At 48.0% G+C, this 8,779-nt stretch overlaps 1 long non-coding RNA gene and 1 other non-coding gene across 2 annotated transcripts; both read left to right on the top strand.

The window, feature by feature from the left end:
* The first annotated feature begins 505 nt into the window (after positions 1-505).
* On the top strand, positions 506-669 carry LOC128774124 (U1 spliceosomal RNA). The gene has a single exon (XR_008418541.1). It is a non-coding gene; the product is annotated as a U1 spliceosomal RNA (small nuclear RNA).
* Positions 670-5,340: 4,671 nt separating this feature from the next.
* LOC128774113 (uncharacterized) lies at positions 5,341-8,106 on the top strand. The gene is made up of 3 exons (XR_008418530.1): positions 5,341-5,863; positions 6,274-6,330; positions 7,884-8,106. It is a non-coding gene; the product is annotated as an uncharacterized LOC128774113 (long non-coding RNA).
* Positions 8,107-8,779: the final 673 nt, after the last annotated feature.

Below are 8,779 nucleotides of genomic sequence, written 5' to 3'. Positions count from 1 at the left end.
GCGTGGGCGCCACGACGGGCGCAGGGGGCGATGCGGGAGCTGCATGGAGAGGGAAGACGAACGGGAAGCAAATCAGTGTGGAGGGGAGAAGACGGAGGAGACCCGCAAGGAGAGGAAGGAGGCGGGGGGCGGGAGGAAGAGGAGAAGCCTCAGCGCTGAGATCCCGGCGGGAGGGGAACTGGGGGCAGGGAGACCGCGTGCGCGTGGAGCCCGGTGGCGCGGGGAGGGGCGGAGAGTGAGGCGGGGCCGTTGCGTGCTGACCGGGGCGTGGCCTTATGTAAATGAGGCCGCGGTGGGCGCGGTAGGATTCCAGCGGGCGGTAGAATTCCCCCGGCTGTGGAAGCGCCCGAGCTGTGGCTCGGCTTGTCTGAGGACGACGTGTGTGGGGTGAGGATGGTTGAGACGGGAGTGGGTGCGGAGGGTTTTGGGGTGCGGGGAGGCCAGTGACCGTGTGTGTACAGTGTGGTGCGTGTGAGGCTGGGTTGGGGCGGAGGGGGAGGAAGTCATACTTACCTGGCAGGGGAGACACCATGATCAGGAAGGTGGTTTTCCCAGGGCGAGGCTTGCCCATTGCACTGCGGGCGTGCTGACCCCTGCGATTTCCCCAAATGTGGGAAACTCGACTGCATAATTTGTGGTAGTGGGGGACTGCGTTCGCGCTCTCCCCTGGTCAGCGGTCTTTCAAAGACAGATGTGTCTGAGTGCTTCGTTGCCTTGTTCTCTTTTCTTTTCTTACCTTAGAGTGTGTTTTGCACAGCGGAGTAGAGTAAATTGCTGCTCTTTTCGGCCATTCTTTGCTTGTGCTAGCTTTCGTATTCGTCTCGTGTGTGGTTGGTTGTCCCTCAGGTTTGGCGGTGGGAGCAATGTCCCTTGGGGAGTTCGAACTGTTCCCAAGTAATTCTCATTCCTGTCCCCCTGATCCTGATACAAAGGCTTTTGAGGGTTTTGCTTTTTAAAAAACGGCGGGGGGGCTCTGAGCTCTCGCCACACCTGAGGCACCAGGACTGGAAGTGGGAGCTCAGGACCTGACCTGAGCTGGGTTATGAGCTTGAGCCCAAGTCAGATGCTTCACCGACGGAGCCTCCTAGGCGCCCCACGGGTTCGCATTTCTTAGTGATGGCCTCAGTGCTTTCTCTGCAGGAGGGGAGGGAAGTGGGGCTGCAGTGGTCAACCATTGCCTGACCTCCCCATTTCCTGCCAGCAAGTACAAGGGAGCTCACAGGGGCCTAAGGCCAGTGCTACTCAGAGGTGTCTTTGGGGAAAAAAAAGAAAAAAGAAAATCACTCCAGGGCTGCCTGGGTAGCTGAGTGGTTGAGCGTCCAACTTTGGCCCAGGTCATGATCTCAGGGTTCCTGAGTTTAAGACCCACCTCCTGCTCTGGGCTGACAGCTCTGAGCCTGGAGCCTGCTTTGCATCATGTGTCTCCCTCTCTGCACTGCGCACACTCTCTCTTTCAAAAAATAAACAAGAACCATTAAAAAAAAAAAAGAAAAAGAAAAAGAAAAACACTCTGAAAGGAGGGGATTATATGGAAAAGACAAAAAGAATCACAGGGGGATTTGGTTGGGTTCCCACAGCGTCCCCGTGGGTTGGGGGAAAGGGGACTCTCACACAACAGGAACTCAGGAAACATGCACACAGGGATTGGAGCATATGGAAGGCATTTCACACATCTGTAAACATTTTGCCTAACGTGGAAATCGTGGTATGTGCTTGGCCGTCATAAGGTGCCTGAATCAGGAAATCTGGAGGTACTCTCCCTGAGGAAAGGATGGGGCAACTACCTTTGTTCTTGCAGAGCCATTCTGAGCCCTGAGAGAATCTTACATGTTGACTGACATTCCTCAAGATCAACGCAGAGACCCTACACTTTTAAGTTGGTTGGGTTTCCCGTGTGTGGCCAGAGGTCCCCTGGCGGACAACAGTTGACACGCGGAGTACAGAAGTAGGCCAAGAAACAGAATATTCCCTGGATATACCACATTACTTACCGCCCTCACTAGTCTCACTGAACATGGGAGTGGGCATTTGAATACCTGGTATTCAACAAGGTTTATGGGAAAAAAAAAATGGACAGTTTGGGTTAATAGTTTAAATTGTTGTGTCCACACTGAATTCCATGGGCAGTGAAGAAAGTTTTCTAGGTTCTGAGTGTGGAAATGAGGGGCTAAAGGATAAAAACCAATTCTACAACTCAATGTTACTTTGGTAACTTAGTATCTTTCACACTTGACACAGTTTTCTTTCATTTTGTCTGACGCCCTGCTCCCGTGAGTAAGTCTAAATGTATTTGTACAAGAAAGTTGCTATCAATACAAAATATAAAATCCATACCATTGCGTTTGGCCCTGCTTATTCCTAACGGTATTTTAGGCTGGTTTCTAATTGCTTGTAGTCACGTTATGGCTCCCTCTGAAGGCAGCCCATTCTAGCCACAGGCACACTTCTCCTTGGCCCCACCTCTAGTCTAGGTTAAGCAGACCCTCTGAGCTGGCTCCCTCACTGGGGGAAGGATGTAGGTTAAGCAGGTAATAAAGGGAAATGGAGAGAGGATGCTTAAACCAGGCATTGTCATGAGTGGGATGGACAATGTGGGAGGACCATGGCATTGCTAAAGTAACATGCCTGGCGATATCTCTCTCGCTCTCGCTCTCGCTCTCTCTCTCTGTCTCTCTGCAGACTTGCACTGCCCAATGAGCAATGCTGGGAGAAACCATTGTATCTCTTCTCAGAGGAAGAAAATTGGATTCCTGCTGATTTATAAGCTCAGCCTAAAAACTCCACCCAGACAATTTGGACAGAAGAACAGGAACTGGGTTCCTTGCAGTTGCTCAGTTCCTTCAGTGACGCTGGCCTGGAGAGAAAGAAAGGTACCCCCAGTCAACTTTCCGCATAAACATCGACTGAGGAACCTCTTGCAAACACACTGTAGGGAGAGTCCTTACCTACGACATGCCTGTAAGTGGCAGGGATCTCGTGTGAGCAGAACCCTGTAGGGACTCAAACATATGCCCGTGGATTTATGTAGCTTAGTTTCCTGGAAACTGTCGCATCAGTTATGTGAGTATCAGCCTAGCAGATGACTTCTACCAGGTTCATCGACTTCAACCAGATTCATTGGGTACAAGTGACGACTTCACACAGCACTGAGAGAGCACGTATGTTAACTCGGGGCCAGAACACGTCCTAAGGTGGGAAGAAGTTTCTTGCAGTTAGTGTTGGTTGTCCGAGATTTCTTGTTGCTTTGCTTGTGCCTCACACAGTTAATTTTATCCTCGAAAATGTACATCAAACTTGATACCAGAGAAGATTTGTGGGTTTGGTGGGTCTGATTTGGCAATGCAGTATTTTATGTGTGTCCTTTTCAGATGGATGTGCTCTGATGCAATTCTCTGACTGTTCTTAAAACACTCATCATGGCCAAGATAAACAGGGATACTCTGTGAGCAAAGCGACTGGTGGATCATGGATTAAATACGTAGTGGCCTTTATGGCCACATTTCTTGCTGACACGTCTTCCAAAATCACGTATTGTTCTTTTTGCGCGTGCCCATTTGTGACTCCCAAAGCCCAGAGCCACCTTTCCCTGCTACCTTGTGGTCCTTGTCCTCAGTTCCCTACAAGTTCAGGATGATGACAGCTCTCATTAAATCCCACACAGGAGAAAGCCCATATATCGTAACTCTCTATCCCTTAGTAAATGTTAATTTCCCATATTAGGAAAGGAGCAGAGATAAGAGAATATCAAGTACAGTGAGCACTCTTACCTTGAGGAGGTACATCGACCTTGGGGAAATCTGCCACACCACGACTGAAAAATTGTTCCCTGTCTCCCCTGGCATAATCTTAGGAGAAATGTAACCTTAGGAGAAATTTCGGATTTCTCTTCAGCCAAATCAGCAGAAACGTACATCCCATGAAACAGGTGGGGGTTTATACTCATTGCAGCCAGAGAGATCACACCCCACGGTCTCAGTAAGAGAGTGGTAGAAAGAACCACACATGACAGGATTAGGGCTGTGGTTGGTTGATGGCGGGGAGGCTGGAAGGAAGCAGGGTCTGCTCTACCTCGAACACTGGTAGTGTGCACTGGCCCTTCTTGACTGCAGTGAGAGTCAGCAGTCATTTCCTTACGAAAAGAGGAGGGTGTTTGGGGCGTTGTAGTTTGCACGGTGACCTGGTGTTTGTGGGGCCTGCTTGGAATAATCAGCTAGTCTTGTAGTGTCTCATTGTCTCAGGGTTCAGAGTCTCTTTGAGGTTGAGATCCTGTATCTGAGACTGTTTATTCCCAGCATGAGAACAAAACAGCCAGGCCGGGATGTCAGCAGGGCCATTCAGGGCATCAGAGGCTGGCCTTGTTCTTTCTCCCTGGAAATCCCTAACCTAGAGGTCAAGAAAGAGAGCACTCTGGGCTCACAAGCTGTAGGAGCGAGCCTGGCTGAGTTACAGTGTGACTTTGCCTGAGTGTCTTGAATTTTCTTTTCTGTGGCTCAGTGTCTCATTTCAAAATGGGGCCAATGGGAGTTTCTCCTACATGAGTCATCCCCGGTGTTACAGGAGAGGTGCAGGTGAAGCACTGAGCCCAGTGCCTGGCAGGGAGTAAATACTCAGCACGTATTAGCTCTGCTCGGTCCTCTGCTGTCAGCAGTTTTATCATCTGCCTCGTTCTTTTGGACAAGTGCAGACCATTTCAGGTTCAGATACAGCATCATAAATAACTGTTCTGCAGTTGATGGAGATGTAGGTGGTTCCCGTGATTGCTCTTACAAACAATGCTGTGGAGGACATCTCTATCTCTATATCTCAGTCCTTACCTCTATCATCTTCATGCTCCCTTGTATATTTTTCCAGTATATATTTCTGTGAATGGAATTGCTCAGTTTAGAAATACATTTACAGGGGCACCTGGGTGGCTCAGTCGTTTTAGCTATGACATCAGTCCAGGTGATGATCCTGTGCTTCCTGGTTTCGAGCCCCGCATTTGGGTCTGTGCTGACAGCTTGGAGCCTGGAACCTGCTTCCGGTTCTGTTTCTCCCTCTGTCTCTGCCCCTCCCCTGCTTACACTCTGTCTCTCTGTCTCTCAAAAATAAATAAACATTAAAAAAAATTTAGAAATATATTTGTACATACCTAATTTTCTAATTCCTGCCCTAGTGCCTTGCACAGAAAATTTATGAATTCATATTCTCTATAATTTCAAGTATTTTTTGTTCCTCTCTCTTGCTGATACTGGATAGCATTTGTACCTACCATTTATTTTGCCAACAATTAACCCCTATTCAGAGATTTCCTCAAATGAGTTCACAGTCACTGGCCTCACTTACCTGACATCCCAGAAAAGCAGAAATCAACATGATTTTCTCTTTGCTCTCCTTCAAAGAGCAAAGAGAATGATTTTCTTTTTGCTCTTCTTCAAAGAGCAAAGAGAATAAAAAATTTCCTGTTTTATGACTGCTCTTTTTTCTCAGATAATCTGAGCCAAGACTAGTGCACATATATCACTCTTACTTCATGAGAGCTCCTGTCTTTTGGGTTCACAAATTCTTCTGGGTTTTGAGGGTGAGAGGCTGGTTCACCAAAGAGGTGTGAGATTGCGATTCCCTGACTTCTGTTGACAGAGGGCCCAGGTTGGAGCCAAGTGTGAACTCAACCTGAGTAATTAGGCCTCCATGATTGAGCTTGAGCAAAAGACAAATTGGAAAACAGAGACATTTAAGTTTGCATTTTCATTAAAATAGGACTTTACAAAATAGATCTTTTCTTTCTTTCTAGTCAAAAGGAGAGGTTGCATTGAAAAGACTTTGGGAGAACATAATACAGTGGCTGTTACATTGCTCTCCTTGAATTGATTTGCCTGTGCGGGTAAGTGGTTCTTGCTATAAAACCTTGTCTGGTAGCTCAAGAGAACAAGAAGCTAGAAAAAAACTCTTCCATAGAAGATGGAGAAATTTGATAGATTTACAAATAATTATGTAGAATTAAGGGTTCTACCATGTTTCTTTGGCAACATTAAAGAGACATTTCTCCAGCACTTGAAATGCCCTTCACAGTGTCCCTGATGTTACAAGGGCTTGGGAGCAGTCATGTGAAAGTGAGGAACAGATTGCTACTGTGTTTTTTTCATACTTTTTTCTTTATAGAGATTAGCACACAAGTTTCAAAACATTACAAGGTTCAGCGGATTAGAAATAAGCATCCGAACTTCCCCATTGCTGCATATTAACAAATGACAAAACAGTAGTTTCTGACAACAAACATTTGTTATCTCCCAGTCCTGCAGATCAGAAGTCTGGCAGATGAGGCTGCTTCTCTGCTTGAAGAATTGATGAGTATGTTGCCCCCACCTGAACAGGTCTGACAGTGACCTTGTTGTGGTTGTCTCTCCCATGAGGAGCCACCCTCACCATCTCCCTCCTCTGGGGTCCTCTTCCCTGATCTGATTTCCATCTGTCATGATTGTTTCCACATACCCAGATGGCTTAGGAGGAGCCTAGATCTTTGGAGTCCCAGAACTGATCTCTGCCATCTCCTACTCCAGGAAGAGAATAAAAGGACAGAGGTCTTCATGAAGAAATGACCTCCATGAGGGATGACATCCCCCAGTGAATGGAACAGAGGAAGAAACTATAGGGCAGTGGAGGTGCTAAAAGCCCAGATCACGGAAGCAGGACCCACTTCCCAGAAATGTCCCCATTTCCCATTGAAAGCCATCTTGAACGAGGGACTTGATCTCAAAGCTGAATCAGTCTGGTGAGCACTGGGGCTTTCAGAGTCTGCATCCTATGCTCATTGTTTACTAATGGGCTTCTTCCTTACCTGGGAATCTCCTTGGAATTTTTGTCTGAGATGCAGCTTCTTATCCCCATGGGATTTGAACAGGCACCACAGTGACTCTGATGTAGGTGACCTTCAGCCCCAAAGCTGGTGCCCAGGGACTGGAGCTCTGTCTGCTGCACGATGTCACATTTCACATCCAACACCCCAATGGTTCATGCTGCCTTCTATTTACAGTATATGTTCTCTATTTTACATGAGGAAAAGGTGCTCTAAAAGATAATAAAATCATCCACCAAAGTGTATGTGACATGTGGTAAAGCTGGTTTTAGAATCCTGGAATGTTTTTTTAATGCTGTGCTTTTATTGCTTTGTCACAGATCTGGGATAGGGTTTGTTTGGAAACGTGGTTGGGACTAGAGATCGGTAAAAGGCAGTTGTTCCTGATAACTGTTATTTATCTGCTTGACAAGTATTTACTGAACGTTTTCCCTGGCAGGCTCTTAATGGAGGCGCTGCGGAGACGGGATGAACAGGGCAGGCAGAGCGCCCGCTGTCAGGAAGATGATTTTCCAGCCCAGGAGATCGGTGTCTTATAGATAACCACATCAATACATTTTAATTTCTGCTGTGATGAATTTTACCAAATTGTTGAGTACCTTGGGCCCATTGTGTGAGGCAGGCTTGAAAATCAAATGAATATAAACAATAGGACTGTAGAAGTATGACAAGGAAGTGTCCCAGGAAAGTTCCTTGCAACATTTTTGTTTTAACGGGGGCAGGGTGGGTACTGATGTTTGATCAGTGTCCTCTGAAATTCAGATGTGGGTTCCTGGAGGGTGTGATAGGAGAGTCCAAGGGAAGCTTGCGACCAAGACACCTGTTGGTGTGTGTGCTGCCATCAAGCGATGAGGGAGTTTGGGAAAATCTCCTCATCTCTCTGGGCCTCAGTTTCCTTGTCTGTAAGATAAGGTTGTCATTCAACTTCTCCAAAGTCCCTTGCCGCTCAGTCTCTCTGAGAGCACGAGGGACTGAGGTGCCTGTTAAACGTGTCCTGAGGACTGTGGCTGAGACCTGACTTGGTCCCTTGTCTGTGTGTCTCCTGCAGGAGCCCGGCTGAGCCCACACTGGAAACAGAGGACCGAGGGAGCCGATGGAAGACAGAAAATCAGCAGGTGTGGAGCATGAGAATGACCCAGAGAAGGACAAGGTAATGGTGGAACGGTGGCTGCCCAAGGACCTGAGAATACGGGCAAGTGGAGCTCAGAACAATCTGGAGAAACTGAGGAACGCGTACAGTAGCATCCAACCCTGCAAGGAGCAGCCTGAGGCGAGCAGTGAGGACTGGGGGTGTAACGCACTCCACAATGAATGGTGCACCTGCCAGGGAGCCCCACAGGAAGGACGGGGGTTGGTTTGCACTGCCGGGAAGCACCGTTTCTAAGGGTAGGATGGTGTGACCATGAGGCTCTGCCCTAGTCCCCGAGCTTTGACGTTGGAGCTGCCCTGACAGTGGATGGCCTCCAAGGAAGTGTGGGTTTGGAGGGATCAATGCGTTTGGATCACATTTGGAGATGTTCACTCTTACCACAAATCGTTTTGCCCTAAGGCGAGGAGGGGCCAGGGCAGGGGACCCTTGCATCTGAAGTCGTAATACTAATAATATTCTTCTGAATTTCTGGTCAGGAATGTGGAAGGCTTTACACATAATATCTGTTGACCAGTGATTTTCTTGACTATTGGTTGACTGCTTCATTTTCTGAGGCTGTGTTCAGAACTTGGAAATCAATACAATTTCCCGAGGAAGACAAAGCAGTGGGAGAACGATGCAAACACAATGTGGTAGCTCTCCTAACCTGGGGTGTTGTGACAGAGCAGAGGATTGGAGTGGGGGCCAGGCCCAGGACATCTCTTCCCCATGACAGAGTGAGCCATTGAGAGGAATCCCCGAGGAGAATCCCCGTCTTCATCAGAGCTCACCACAGGGCAGTGTCCTGGGACATG

Source organism: Panthera pardus, unplaced genomic scaffold (assembly GCF_024362965.1).
Source record: "Panthera pardus isolate Hobbes unplaced genomic scaffold, ASM2436296v1 HiC_scaffold_294, whole genome shotgun sequence".
NCBI lineage: Eukaryota > Metazoa > Chordata > Mammalia > Carnivora > Felidae > Panthera > Panthera pardus.
The sequence above is the reverse complement of the archived record's forward strand: the minus strand, read 5'-3'. Positions and strand labels throughout refer to the sequence as shown.